We start from the raw sequence: 16037 nt of genomic DNA, 5'->3' as shown, positions 1-16037 counted from the left end.
AATGATAGTGCCTACATAGGAAAACATAACAATAATTACAGTAACTAAAATGTTTAGTTAATGCAATTATTGTAAAGTTTTCCCACGTAAACACTGTCATTTTTTGTATCTTTTGTACAAATAATATCTGTGTAAGTCGCACTTCATGTTTATCTGTGTTTGCGACATTCAGTTCTCACCTGAAGATGGTCTGAGAAGCCGAAAACCGGTTCGTAAGCAAATAAACAAAATTTTCGAGTAATTAGGAAGTGTTTTCCTTTTCAATAATATTATCATGTTCTGCCAAGCACCGATGAGAGATTTATTCCAATGAGACCATATTACATGTCTCAGTTCTCTTTCAGTTCATGTGTAATCTGTTCGCCGTTTTAATAAATGTTTCCCAGCGTGGGCCGTAACCGAACTAAAAATCCTCCGTTACATAATTGGCATTGAATGGGACCTGACTTAATCCATCAAAATCACAGCAAGGTGCCTCAAACGTTCCCAAATCCATCACTGTAGAATACTTGGGAGTGAAATAATACGATAGCGATAAGGAGCAACGTGTGAACACTTCTCTTTTGCCTTCTACGGCTGTCCGTTACACTTTCATTATATTACTTGGAGCACGACATTCCACACTGTTTGGAACTTTTCTTTATCCATCGTCTGCTGCCATTCCGTCACAACAGTTAGGAAGATGTCATTCTTAGCTGTCCTCACTATCACGAAGGCCGTCATAGAAAGCTCCCAGTTCTGTAAATCAAGTTTTTTCTGCATTATCTCTAATGCTCATCACAATGCTTTGACTGAAAAAATGCGTAGACCCATCATGTCAATGCTAATGCAGGAATATAGGGCGAGGTGGCACAGTGATAAAACACTGTACTTTTATTCCGGAGGATTAGGACTGAATTCCAAGTCCAGTGATCCAGATTTATATTTTCCGTGGTGTCCTATAAACTCTACAGCAAAAGCTGCTGGGATGGTTCCTTCGAAATGTACAGTGCTGATGCCTTCCGCCATCGCTGTCCATTCTGAGCTTCATCTTGAAAGAAGTCGTTGTCGACCGAATCTTACATCATTATCTCCCTTCCTTCCTTCCTTCAAAAAGAGGAGCACAAGCACGTAACATCCAGCTTGCTGCTTAGGCGCTTCAGTTCATGTGGAATCTGTTCGCCGTCTTAATGAACACAGCTTAACGTTTCACATCCGGGCCTTTTGAGAAGAGGTTCGGCGTAACAATTAGCCGATTCAGATTTCATTGTGCCAGGTATTTTCTATCTTTCTGAATATGATACGGTAGACAGCTACGCCGTTAGTATATGGTCTTGTCTGGTAACAGTGCATGAATTGGCTATGAGCGAGCCCAGGGAACTACACTCCTGAAAATTGAAATAAGAACACCGTGAATTCATTGTCCCAGGAAGGGGAAACTTTATTGACACATTCCTGGGGTCAGATACATCACATGATCACACTGACAGAACCACAGGCACATAGACACAGGCAACAGAGCATGCACAATGTCGGCACTAGTACAGTGTATATCCACCTTTCGCAGCAATGCAGGCTGCTATTCTCCCATGGAGACGATCGTAGAGACGCTGGATGTAGTCCTGTGGAACGGCTTGCCATGCCATTTCCACCTGTCGCCTCAGTTGGACCAGCGTTCGTGCTGGACGTGCAGACCGCGTGAGACGACGCTTCATCCAGTCCCAAACATGCTCAATGGGGGACAGATCCGGAGATCTTGCTGGCCAGGGTAGTTGACTTACACCTTCTAGAGCACGTTGGGTGGCACGGGATACATGCGGACGTGCATTGTCCTGTTGGAACAGCAAGTTCCCTTGCCGGTCTAGGATCGTAGAACGATGGGTTCGATGACGGTTTGGATGTATCGTGCACTATTCAGTGTCCCCTCGACGATCACCAGTGGTGTACGGCCAGTGTAGGAGATCGCCCCCCACACCATGATGCCGGGTGTTGGCCCTGTGTGCCTCGGTCGTATGCAGTCCTGATTGTGGCGCTCGCCTGCACGGCGCCAAACACGCATACGACCATCATTGGCACCAAGGCAGAAGCGACTCTCATCGCTGAACACGACACGTCTCCATTCGTCCCTCCATTCACGCCTGTCGCGACACCACTGGAGGCGGGCTGCACGATGTTGGAGCGTGAGCGGAAGACGGCCTAACGGTGTGCGGGACCGTAGCCCAGCTTCATGGAGACGGTTGCGAATGGTCCTCGCCGATACCCCAGGAGCAACAGTGTCCCTAATTTGCTGGGAAGTGGCGGTGCGGTCCCCTACGGCACTGCGTAGGATCCTACGGTCTTGGCGTGCATCCGTGCGTCGCTGCGGTCCGGTCCCAGGTCGACGGGCACGTGCACCTTCCGCCGACCACTGGCGACAACATCGATGTACTGTGGAGACCTCACGCCCCACGTGTTGAGCAATTCGGCGGTACGTCCACCCGGCCTCCCGCATGCCCACTATACGCCCTCGCTCAAAGTCCGTCAACTGCACATACGGTTCACGTCCACGCTGTCGCGGCATGCTACCAGTGTTAAAGACTGCGATGGAGCTCCGTACGCCACGGCAAACTGGCTGACACTGACGGCGGCGGTGCACAAATGCTGCGCAGCTAGCGCCATTCGACGGCCAACACCGCGGTTCCTGGTGTGTCCGCTGTGCCGTGCGTGTGATCATTGCTTGTACAGCCCTCTCGCAGTGTCCGGAGCAAGTATGGTGGGTCTGACACACCGGTGTCAATGTGTTCTTTTTTTCATTTCCAGGAGTGTAGTAGTTCGGCTCCATTTGTCAGCCTCCAGCTGGTGGGTTGGTCTTCTCTGACCCGCGTAAAGTATGCCGTAGGAAAGATAGGCAGTACACGCTGCATGTGGTAGTTGGATCCTACTACATTTGTTCTGGGGTTAGAGTCATTTTGTTAACATGGGGTATTTTTCCAGTACCATTTGCATTGGAAAAAGTATCTGGAGGCAGAGCTTTCCGGAGAAATGGTACTAGCGGCAAAAGGGAACGAGCAATGATAGTTTCAACATTTGCGCCAGAAGGCAATCATTCTGCGCCTCAGGCCTGACCTCTAAACAGTTCACCGGGTGATCTATAACTATCGCAATCGAGGAGTTGGTCGTAACCCTCCTCGGTGTAAAAGACGAGTCGTAGGCCCTATGAGGCAGGGATGCTCTCTGATAGAGAACTGCTGGTATTTCATGTAGGGAGTTGGTGATCTACAGTGGCAATAAAATTATTCGTCCAGCACAGAAAGGTATCAGAATTCGCAGTTGCTCTTCAGTGCGCAGAAGTAATATTCCGAACAGGTTTTTTTTTTTAGTTTGTTTCCTGATGCCTCTTTTTTTTTGTTAATGTGCACGAAACGGGAAGGAAGAAGTATCCCATTATATTGCTCAGCTAGTAACTACATAATAGTGGTTTGATGGAAGAGACTAACTTGGCGATGGTTAAACAAAGCCAATAAACTGGTATAGTGTTTTTGAAAATGTAGCAGTTTTCGGGTCTCAGACTCTCTGAGAGAATAACTGCATAACTACAGGACTTGATGTTGGAATAGCGACAGTTTTAATCCTGTCTTACGGATCAATGAAAGGCTGGCAACTATTATTAAGACTGTTTTAAAAGATTAGCAGTCGTGGGAATTGATCCAGGCTCGTTGGTAGACTTTCCCTGGCTGACGTTTTAGTCTGTTAATTTCAGTGAAATCTACACACACACACACACACACACACACTCGTGGTGGTAGTTGATTAGTGCCAAATTCACGTATGCGGAAGCGTAGGTATTGGTGGAAACTTTAATAGAAGAGCGTAAATGTCAAACGTACTAAGTGCGAAATCTCACATTTGTCAGGAGAATTAAAAAAGATTGTATCTCTTATTGTACATAACTTATTTGTATCCAAAAAATTGCGCTACCGTATAATCATGCTGCTCCCGTCATTACTGCGAAAAATTTATATGACAAGTTATAACATAAGTAATTCATTAAGAACGTTCTAGACGTCACACCAACAAACTGATTGGTCTTAAATGCTTATAAGAAAGTTTTTGTTTCAAATATCATCAACGTTGTACATTTTACTCGTGTTTGAGATAATATAAGTACACAAATACAGCGGCAATGTATTAACTAGTAGAATTGTACTCAACAAAAACCATCTCTCGTATCTTTTAAATTTTTTACAAGAGAAGAACAGAATCAAATTCAAGACAAATCTCTCCGTTCTGAGATAAAATCCTTCTTGAGATAACATGTTATCAAGCTTACAGTAGAATTCCCTGTGCCATTGAGGAACAAATAGGAAACTCGTTGACAGGTTTCCCTGTTTTGCATATGATAAACACGGCTGGTCTTCAGGTGGAGTACAGCCTGGTATACATCTTCCAGAGTGTTTCCTCTCTTGAATGCATTGACATTTTTCATTCTTCTATGTAAGGGTAAGAACTTTAACAAGTGCGAGGAGCGTTCAATAAGTAATGAAACCCTTTTTTTTCTCCACCAATTTCCGTTAAAAAAATCGGAATTTGTTGTGGGACAAAGTGGAATATACCTGTTTCAGCCACCACAGTTTCGTGAAACTTCGACAGATGGCGGCGCTATACGTAACCTTCAATACGGCGCCTGTAGCGGTGGTCCGTTCCAAGCGAACGGCTGTCACTGGGTTTCTTCTGGCGGTAACTCAGAGCGTCGCAGATATTCTTAAAGGCTTGCAAAATGTCTACGGATACCTGGCAATCAACAAAAGCACGGTGAGCAGTTGAGCGAGGTATCTGTCGTCATGGTAACATGGTAGCGTAAGCATGTCGTATCTCACGCGTGCCAGCCGGTCGCCCACAACTGTGACGCCTGCAATGTTCAAACGTAGGGACGCTCTAATTCGAGGTGATCGACGGATCACAACCAAACACCTCGCTGCACGACTGGACGTCTCTCCTGGTCGTGCTGAGACACTCCTCCGCCAAATGGGGTACTGTTCACTCTACAGCAAGGATCTGTCACCTTCAGATTTCCATCTGTTTGGCGCAGTGAAGGATGTGCTCCGCGGGAAGCAATACGTGGACGATGGGGAAGTTTCTGATATAACAAGTCGTTGGCTCTGACGTCGACCAGTAGAGCGATACCATGAGGGCATACAGGGCCTCTCAGTAAGCTGGCCTTTTAGACCTTGTGTACGCCATGCTACCGCCATTTGCATGCGTGCACATCGGTACCCCATGACTTTTGTCATCTCAGCGGACGTTACACTAATTCGGAGTGCGTGTCGACCGAATGACTTCAGAAAGTGTTCCAAATTTCTCATTCCGGAATAGATGTGTTGCCCTAAATTCGATGATAAATCCTTAAAAAAGAAATGACTCTCAATTTCCTTCAGCACATACTTATAATGTCGCGGTAGTGGTGTGCCTGTAAAGTTCCTTAATTTCCACAGCCCCCCTATCAGCATCGCCGTGGGGTGTCCGCGTACGCACACCCCAGCGTCGGGCAGGCGGCGTGGTGCGGTGCGACCGCGCGGGAATCCAGGCCAAGGAGCGGAGCGGTGGGACGGAACCTGCTGGCTGGCTGGCCGGGACTTTCACTGGCGGGCCGGGCTCTGCGCTGCGCTGCGGAGCGGCGGCCAGCAGAAGGTGAAAGGCCGGCTCCGAGGCAGCCACCAGCCCAGCTCTGCCGGCGCCGACTACAGTACCTGCTGCCGCGTCCGTGGCTGCCTGCCTAGCTCCCAGAACCCTGCCCGCCACTGCCTACTGGAGCACCGCGTCTCGAAACACTGCGGCGGTCAAGGACGCCATGGGGCGTGGCTGGCCCCGGACTCTGCTACTGCTCTGCCTTCAACGCTGCTAGCTGCTGACGTCGAGAGGTAAGCCCTTCTGCGGCACACAGCCGCCGATATTCTGTACACTTCCTGTTGTTTCTGCGCCTGTCTACACACGACCTCAATGTCTCCACTAATATGGTATTGATAATCACAGTTATCCTTAATCTAGGAGCTCTCAATTACGTCACTCCCGACTGTTTACATTACGTTTGTCTTCACTGCAGTTTCTTGATACTTGCTTCATCCATCTGTTGCACCTCGTCACTATTACTTGCGCTGATTCTCTGTCCCCAGATGTAAACCTCTATTCAGTTACTTTCCATTTGATTTTACTTTCGACGGATAGCAGCACCCATTATGTATTTGCCTCGATCGGATCCGCAAAGGCAACGAGCAGGTCAGCAACCGTTTTCCAGCAATATTACAGATTTCGCCGGTAACCTGAGCGCTTTGAAATTTCCTTTTACCAAATGAACGTTCTGAACATTGCCTGCCCCCCCCCCCCCCCAATTAGCAATCAAGGATTGTTCTGTAGAGCATAATGAAGTCTCTGTAGAGACGAAAAAAAACCTCTCGCGTTTTGAGTACACTGAAGCCATTTCTCCTTAATTGCCATTATGAACGCAAGATGTGGCAAGACACACGATAATGCGATCTTCCACACCCGTGCACCGAGAAGACTAACCAGGTTGAATTATCAAAGTATTATTAATAAGTATTAATAGTAAGAGCTTTACTACGCTTCACCCTCTTCGATGCGGCATGCCTTGATTCTCTCCTGTTTTCTACGGTCTTACTCAGCAAGTTAGTTATCGGGTTACCAAAGGTTTAGCGTGGCTTCTGAACTGTACTGCAACTTGGCATCTTTGTAACACCAACAAATCATTCGAAGAAGTGTTTAATGACGCCTAGGATCGACTCGATATTGAAATCTTCGCTGTAGAATTGTAGTCGGGCATTTACTCACAGTGTCGTAGAGCCACGCAGCATAGTTAATAACATCTCCCAGGCGTGACTAGAGCAGGTTACCGGCAGCGCGCAGCTTGTTCTGTGCATCTGAGATGTGTACGGATTGGAGTGCTGGAGGACGACCCGCATATACGGCAGGAATGCTCCTTCCAGAAGCGTATAAATCACGGAAGGTTTGGCGTGCGACTGCAAAATGGAGGCTGGCAACAGCTGTGTCTTCACCCGCTCCTTCCTGCCATTTCAAGGGGAAAAAAAACAATTTTACTACAATACCTAGAAATTTAAACTATCACCAACTAGTGTGAACCCTTTGTTAGAAGCAAATAACAATGTCATGTTTCAAAGTATCGTACCCTTGATTTCAGAAGCTCTGAGTAGATGTGTGGCATATTAGAACGTGTTTGTACTTAGCATGTTGTTTCCGAACTCCCTGAATAAATGGACGATGTTCAGAGTTATACAAAACAAAAGTATTTGGCTGATTTCCGACTTGTAATAGATTATTTTATAACATGTACTTTAAACCTTTTGTCAGTTTTTTTCCTCGTACAACAGCCGTTCTTGCTTGCTTCGTAACTACACAAACAAGTTTAATAATTCTATGCCTTTCTGTAACCGTATTTCTAGTATGTTGCAATTAAAATCGTGACTACTGCCGCCGAGAGAGTTACGGCTAACTGTTCTCCTGTCAGTGACTGAGCTTTGGTTTCCTTTTAACTGCAAGAACTGCTCGTTCATGCTGACTCACGAGGCAACAGCCCTCTGCTCTGCTGCCTTCCCCATGCACTGGCCAGCTACGCGTGCCGTCAGCGCCACATACAACTAACGCTATCGTATTGGCTTCGTCTTCTGAGAACTGTACTAATGCAACTATTTTTCACAACCAGTTTTCTTCAACTTGTTTCAATGGAAATTTAAATCTAGTATTTCAGCGGCATAGTTTCCGATGAATTGTGCTTTTAATCATCCTCCGAAGCTTCTGGCTACGTTTTGAATGACTTCAGGATATTCTGGTGTATCCCTGACTCATGGACATGACGTGTTCCACACTCGTCCGGAGATTTTATTCTGTACCAAAAGCAGTGCTGGGAAAAATTTGGAATCATAATTTGCTATTGCTTTTCGGTTCCCTTCCAAAATGCTTTAATTCCAATTCTGTACTCACAAGGAACTACTTGAGTGCGAGGTTGACGTTCAATGTTTAGTAAGGCTCATTTGGAAGAGTTGTTTTAACAACTATGATAGGAAAAATACTAGCCGCTAATGACTAACCATCTCCATCAGAAGAGTGACAGAAAATGAGTGTCTGGGACGTGCACAGTTCGACCTCATGTACGTATTACACTCCACAAAATGGACAACGTCGACACTGAAGAAATGTTCAAAACGAACCACTAACTCGCACCATGCACACCGAAGGAAACTTGGCGCACCACAGTGACCACAAATGTTCGCATCATTAAATTCGAAGGCGATCTCCTCGGCAGTTATAAAGTGTACAGAACGTTCAGCTAGGTATTCACTCTTACAGAATGCATACAGAATCATACAGGCTGTTTCAAAAATGACCGGTATATTTGAAACGGCAATAAAAACTAAACGAGCAGCGATAGAAATACACCGTTTGTTGCAATATGCTTGGGACAACAGTACATTTTCAGGCAGACAAACTTTCGAAATTACAGTAGTTACAATTTTCAACAACAGATGGCACTGCGGTCTGGGAAACTCTATAGTACGATATTTTCCACATATCCACCATGCGTAGCAATAATATGGCGTAGTCTCTGAATGAAATTACCCGAAACCTTTGACAACGTGTCTGGCGGAATGGCTTCACATGCAGGTGAGATGTACTGCTTCAGCTGTTCAATTGCTTCTGGATTCTGGCGGTACACCTGGTCTTTCAAGTGTCCTCATAGAAAGAAGTCACAGGGGTTCATGTCTGGCGAATAGGGAGGCCAATCCACGCCGCCTCCTGTATGTTTCGGATAGCCCAAAGCAATCACACGATCATCGAAATATTCATTCAGGAAATTAAAGACGTCGGCCGTGCGATGTGGCCGGGCACCATCTTGCATAAACCACAAGGTGTTCGCAGTGTCGTCTAAGGCAGTTTGTACCGCCACAAATTCACGAAGAATGTCCAGATAGCGTGATGCAGTAATCGTTTCGGATCTGAAAAATGGGCCAATGATTCCTTTGGAAGAAATGGCGGCCCAGACCAGTACTTTTTGAGGATGCAGGGACGATGGGACTGCAACATGGGGCTTTTCGGTTCCCCATATGCGCCAGTTCTGTTTATTGACGAAGCCGTCCAGGTAAAAATAAGCTTCGTCAGTAAACCAAATGCTGCCCACATGCATATCGCCGTCATCAATCCTGTGCACTACATCGTTAGCGAATGTCTCTCGTGCAGCAATGGTAGCGGCGCTGAGGGGTTGCCGCGTTTGAATTTTGTATGGATAGAGGTGTAAACTCTGGCGCATGAGACGATACGTGGACGTTGGCGTCATTTGGACCGCAGCTGCAACACGGCGAACAGAAACCCGAGGCCGCTGTCGGATCACCTGTTGCACTAGCTGCGCGTTGCCCTCTGTGGTTGCCGTACGCGGTCGCCCTACCTTTCCGGCACGTTCGTCCGTCACGTTCCCAGTCCGTTGAAATTTTTCAAACAGATCCTTTATTGTATCGCTTTTCGGTCCTTTGGTTACATTGAACCTCCGTTGAAAACTTCGTCTTGTTGCAACAACACTGTGTTCTAGGCGGAGGAATTCCAACACCAGAAAAATCCTCTGTTCTAAGGAATAAACCATGTTGTCTACAGCACACTTGCACGTTGTGAGCAGCACACGCTTACAGCAGAAAGACGACGTACAGAATGGCGCACCCACAGACTGCGTTGTCTTCTATATCTTTCACATCACTTGCAGCGCCATCTGTTGTTGAAAATTGTAACTACTGTAATTTCGAAAGTTTGTCCGCCTGAAAATGTACTGTTGTCCCAAGCATATTGCAACAAACGGTGTATTTCTATCGCTGCTCGTTTAGTTTTTATTGCCGTTTCAAATATACCGGTCATTTTTGAAACACCCTGTATTTGCGTAACGGAGTGATGAGAACTGATGGAATGTGATGGCATGCAACCGAATGCGAAACAATAGTCTGCCGTGGAGCTTGTCATGAAACTGGCCACCCCTAAAGGCTTAGCTGCGCGGCTGTCCCCGTCGGGGGTTCGAGTCCTCCCTCGGGCATGGGCGTGTGTGTGTGTGTGTTGTCCTTACCGTAAGTTAGTTTAAGTTAGATTATGTAGTTCGTAAGCTTAGGGGCCGATGACCTCAGCAGTTTGGTCCCGTAAGACCTTACCACAAATTTCCAAATAGCAATGTCGCACACTTCTCTGGAGGGATAGTTTGCTCTGAAGGCGAATGGTTTTTATACGCAGACCATGAATCAGAAGTTATTTTGACCAGTTACTGGCCAAAAGTAGTGCTCATTCCATACTTGTAGTTCTCTTACGGCCATTTTCCCACTCTTGCTTGCTGTGACGCAAAAGTCCTTGCAAGATCACGCACACGAGATAGAATTGTATGCGGTATAATTTCCAGTGTTCTTTTCATATGCATGTCCTCTTTATATCGCAACTGGTCGGAGTTGAAAACAAATTCGTTACCCAACGATGGCACAAGTTTGTTTATCCGATGTACAAATTTTCGGGCTGATTCCGCTGTTCGCTAAGCATCGTCACGCTGCGCTTTGTTTGAAATTCCGTTGTCTTACATCTTCCAATGCTGTAGCTCTGTTTAAAGTTACGCAACCAACCACTGCTTCCCCTGAAATCACTGTAACATATGTAAGTTTGACGTGCATAACGTAGTAAGCCACGTCCTGTAAATTGTATCGAACATTCTTGAAACGCGCAAACACCAGCTCTTGTAAGAAGTGCGCCTTGTCTTCCCTTGAATATTCGTACTTTTTCTTATGCATTAGTCGATCATATTGCTACAGACTTATTCGAAATCTGTTTATAATTCTTTTAATTATGCTGTGGATGATGTTCCATTTACGTAATTATGTTTAGTACCCGCTCCTTGAATGACGATTGTCCTTTACCACGTTTCACTGGGGACGGGATTTTTGGTTCCTTGGCTTCCGTTCGACAAGGATAATGATGAACTGCACGGTTCGCCACCTCTTTCAATATCACTTTCAGCTGTTAAGCACGTATCGTCGTCGTTGTACTCGTCATGTACAGCGTCCGCACAGTCGAGCGTATACACCACGCATTGCACTGACTCATCTTGCAGAAACGCTAATATTTCGTCTGCCGCTTCTTTCTGACTCTTATAGATTCCTTGGGGCCTTTTCTGACGAAATGCCAACTTCGGCAGCTGTTGTTGTAGATTTGCAGTGTTTGCTTTGTTTATCGTTGTCATTGCTTTGCTTTGTATCATCACCACTAGCATTTTAGCACGTTACTCGTCGACTAAGAAGCTCAAATGCGCTCCGAGGCCTCGTGCTGTGCTCTCCATTTGATATCTCCTGTCCTACCCCCTGTTGCCGTTAGCAGCCCACATTGTGGTCGCATGGTGGACGATATGTGGGGCGTCGAATGCCGTAAACATCATTGGCCTTTTGCGACCTCTCACTCAAGAGGTTTCTTGTGAGACAGAGCGTGCAAAACTCAACACAGAGTCCAACAACATACAGGCTAACGTGCAGGCTTAAGTACGGGGTTCTGGCCTGTAACGTAGACGGTTTTGGAATGCGGCGAAGGGGTTCTGCAGCCCCATAGCCGCCTTGTTCACTCGCTGCATTTGCCTCTGAGCAGTTACAACGTCATGCGTAGATACGATTACGTACCATCCAAGGCACACAGGTGTCAAACAGTGGTTAACGAGAGTAGCCTTTCTGGAAATCTTATGACGAAGAGTCAGCTGAAGACATGCGGTGTCAGGGTCCGCTTCTCTTTCTGCCTATAGCATTGTTAAAAGAGACAGACAGACAGAGAGAGAGAGAGAGAGAGAGAGAGAGAGAGGGGGGGGGGGTGGGGGGAAGGAACGCATCATCTTCCAGTGGGGATGGCAAAACTTCCTTCAAGCTGCAATAATTGACAGCCATCAACAGGAACGCCGCGAGGAAAAATTAAGTAACCTTGTCCAGCCACGATCTTCGGTTGGTGGATGTTCAAGATAGCCGGTTATCAAAAAGACGACGAACAAGACTGTCTTTCCATCAACTGTCATGTGTTCAGTTATCTGTACGATGCTGAGTTACTGGAAAATGAGACCGATGGACAGATGGATCAGATTTAATAGAGAGACGTGAAGTGAAAGAATATGAAGACAAAGACTTCTTCCGGAATTATTATTACATGCGAACTGCCGGCCGCTGTGACCGAACGGTTCTAGGCGCTTCAGTCCGGACCCGCGCTGCTGCTACGGTCACAGGTTCGAATCCTGCCTCGGGCATGGATGTGTGTGGTGTCCTTAGGTTAGTTAGGTTTAAGTACTTCTAAATCTATGGGACTAATGACCTCAGATGTTAAGTCCCAGAGTGCTTAGAGAACCATTTTTTTTACATGCGAACTGGCGCTTGGATATCCTCGATTAATTTATGGAATAAAAAAAAGGAACAGATAGGATCTATAGCTGAAATAGCCCTTCTGGCCAAAAGTGAAGTCATCTCTGAAATCGTTTTACTGGACTAGGCAAGCCATTTGGTGCAACATTCGGGTGCCAACAAACAACGAAAGACGAGTAGAACAATGAAAAATAAAAGCGATATTTAAATTAAACTTGCGGTAAACATAGCACAAAAATGAAAGCATTCAACAGTTTCACAACTCTCGGCCAGCAACTGCTAGTAATGGCATTGATGTCTATCCAATTTGCACGTTTATTCTTATTCTGAAATCATCTTTCATTATCTGCATTATTATGATAAATTTCGATACTGTAGTTGACATCTCCACAACTTCATGATACTTCTGTTCGCAAGTATTCCATCGGAAGCGTATGAACTCACAAACTCTTTTAAATCTGTTCTATCAAGCTACAAATGCCACGGAAAATTTCCAGCCGCCAAATATAAGAGCGCTTTTGGTGCTGGTTCTGCTTGCCACGCGAAACAGCAGCCGGAGAAACCAGAAGCGAAACCCGGTTGCTTTCTCCTTTACAGGCAGCGGAAAAACTGTGGCAGCTATGACGTTTACTAGACAAATATGACGTACAAATGTAGCTCTCACATCTGAGTGCTGGCGATCCGGACAACATACCAAATGTTTCCAGTTATCGGCTAACCGTATTCAGTAAAGGCAGACGGGCATTTCTAGTGCGTCACCAGTCGAGATTATTTTCTAGCGTAGCTACATATATATGGATACTCCTGCAAATGACACTTTCACAATAATTCTCTATTATTCCAATCTCGTACAGCGCGCGGAAAAAACCAACACCTACATCTTTCGGCGCGAGCTCTGATTTCCCTTACTTTATTCTGCTGATCGTTTCTCCCTGTGTAGGTCCGCGCCAACGAAATATTTTCGCAGTCGGTGGAGAATGTTGGTGATTGAAATTTCGCGAGACGATTCCGCCGCAACGAAAAACGCTTTTGTTTTAATGATGTCCACCCCAAATACAGTATTATTTCAGTGACACTCTCTCCCCTATTTCGCAATAATACAAAACGTGCTGCCCTTCTTTGAACTTTTTTGATCTTCTCCGTCAGTCCTACCTGGTAAGTATCCCAGACCGCGCAGCACTTTTTCTAAAACAGGTGCGGACGAGTGTAGTGTATGCAGTCTCCTTAGTAGGTCTGTTACTTTTTCTAAGTGTCCTACCAATAAAACGCAGTCTTTGGTTAGCCTTCCCCACAACATTTCCTATGTGTTCGCTCCTATTTAAGTTGTTCTTAATTGTATTTACTAGGTATTTATTTGAATTTACGGCCCTTAGATTTGACTGATTTATGGTGCAACCAAAGTTTAACGGATTTCTTTTAGCACTCATGTGGATGACATCACACTTTTCGTTATTCAGGGTCAATTTCCAATTTGCGCAGCACACAGATATCTCTTCTAAATCATTTTGCAATTCGTTTTGATGTAGGTCCACAACATGGTCTCTCTGTCCTGGGATGCAAGACGTGGATGTTCGAGCGTAAAGGCGAGACAGCGTATGACGTACCATCACGGGTTTCGCCACATTTGTTTTCATTAAGCACCTCCTCATTAATGCAAATTCTTCTAAAACAAAGAAGAATAATAAAGATAAGATTAGCAGCAGCTGCGATCCAGTAAACTGGTGGCATAAAACATTTCACTAAACCAGTTTCGAAGATTTTGTTTGTAATGAGGTGGCTGCATTACATTGACAGGTGTTGAATATTTTGATCACCAATTTGCCGTACTGATGAAAAAAAAAATTCAACTGAGAAATATTCGGAATGGTAACAAAATATCAAGGTCACATTCAATTTGAAAGCAACAGGATAAATTTATGGCTGGTGTACTTAGAAACACAGTGACCATAGTGACCCAGGTTTTCTTTTAGTTAGCATTTTTTCTGCAACGCGAAACATGACACTGACATAGTTTTCATTGTTTCGCGTACTTTTCTCAGGGTAATTGAAAATGTAGGATACTGAAAGACTTACCTCAAATTAACACCAGGTGTTTCAATATGAACTTATACCATATGGAGACCACACGAGGAAAATATACACATTTGTTTACACTTGGCGTAGATACACGTTTATACAGAGGTGACAGTAATATCGATATGTAGCTGCCAATAAGAAATGCACTGGTTGGAAAAACGTAAGGACGAAGGTGATTTTCACATGATGTATCATTGCCAAGTAACAAAGCTTCATGGAACTTGTACCATACATGGAAATAACTGCTATTGTATAGTACAGAAGGTGAATGAAAGAAATACACAGCGAGACGAACAGAAATAACACTTTCATTCGAAGACCGTAACTGTACTGAAGTGACCGCGATTTACGATGGTACCCCGGACACTGCAAATGGCGGGACACTGCTCTTGATGCGGTGTGTGATCACGGCGGTCGGCAGTGCAGCATCTGCACCGTGCCACCGTGCTGCCACGCTGGTGACAAGTCCTGTGGTGGGACGTCCTGTCCCTCCAGCGGCGCGGCTGTCCTGCACTGGCTGGCCGATGGTACCTGCGGACGCGCCGTGTCTCCGACGCACCCCACACGTTCTCCGTGAGATTTACCTCGGAGGGAATGGCCAGGCCAGTCCAATGCCAAGTATCGTCTCGTTCCAGGAGCGCCTCCTCTTGTGCAGTTCGAGGTGGGCGCGCTTCGCCATCCGTGTAAATGAAGCCAGGGCCGAATGCAGCACTGAAGAGACACGCAAGAGGCACGAGTACAGTCTCACAGTAACGTTAACTGGTGGATGTACTGTGTTCAAAGACCTGGGAGGTCAGTACACCCGTGCACCGTTATGCCTCACCACATCATAATAATTGGATCACCAGAACGATCATGTTCCACGGCGTTCCTGGTTGCATTACGTGTTCTCAGCTCTGGGTACGTCCATCAATGTCAAACGTGATCGTTTTGGCACTACAGATCTTTATGGTATCGGGAGGGGTAATTTTTCATGCGCGTGATAACCTCCAAATCTTTGAAAGCAGTATATTTACTGCTCAACGTAATTGAGTCACTGTACTCCTTCTCCAAGGGCGTCTTTTCATGGGTACATTCTAACACTAATCTGACGGATCCGTCAGGTGGGAGGCAAAGCTCTGCTTTTGTCACTTCTCTGGGCTCCAGTAGTGCCAATACCACCGTCCAAATCGAAACACCTACGCCGCTGAATGCTCGCTAACGTAGATGAACGACATTTTGCAGAGGGCCACACCTTGCATCATTTTCGCCAGAAACACTGTTCTTTCGGTCGCAGCCTCCTTGTTCGCACCGGCAGGGCGCTGTCCCAGGCCAGTCGATGTGGGGCACACGCCCCTCCCCCCCACCCCTCCCACCCTCCCCCCCCCCGCCCCTCCCCTCATTCATCACCCGCCAAGTCAATCACACGCGGTGCCCCACAATTTTCCGCTCCTTTTTTTTTTTTTTTTTTGGCTGTTTTGCCACCAGACCAGTCACGACACACTTTCACCGCGCCCGCGTGTCAACTGTTTCACAAACTGCGATATTTCTTTCATAAATAGCCAACCAGTTCCTCAAAAAACAGTAACTGCTTTA

At 46.1% G+C, this 16037-nt stretch overlaps 1 protein-coding gene across 1 annotated transcript in view; it reads left to right on the top strand.

The window, feature by feature from the left end:
• Positions 1 to 5659: 5659 nt before the first annotated feature.
• Positions 5660 to 16037, top strand: part of LOC126100357 (glucose dehydrogenase [FAD, quinone]-like) — a 118784-nt gene continuing 108406 nt past the window's right edge. The window contains exon 1 of the mRNA XM_049910967.1: positions 5660 to 5876. The gene's annotated coding sequence lies outside the window, so the exon portion shown is untranslated. The remainder of the gene's footprint in view (positions 5877 to 16037) is intronic.

The sequence above is a fragment of the Schistocerca cancellata genome, chromosome 9 (assembly GCF_023864275.1).
Source record: "Schistocerca cancellata isolate TAMUIC-IGC-003103 chromosome 9, iqSchCanc2.1, whole genome shotgun sequence".
Lineage (NCBI taxonomy): Eukaryota > Metazoa > Arthropoda > Insecta > Orthoptera > Acrididae > Schistocerca > Schistocerca cancellata.
The sequence above is the reverse complement of the archived record's forward strand: the minus strand, read 5'-3'. Positions and strand labels throughout refer to the sequence as shown.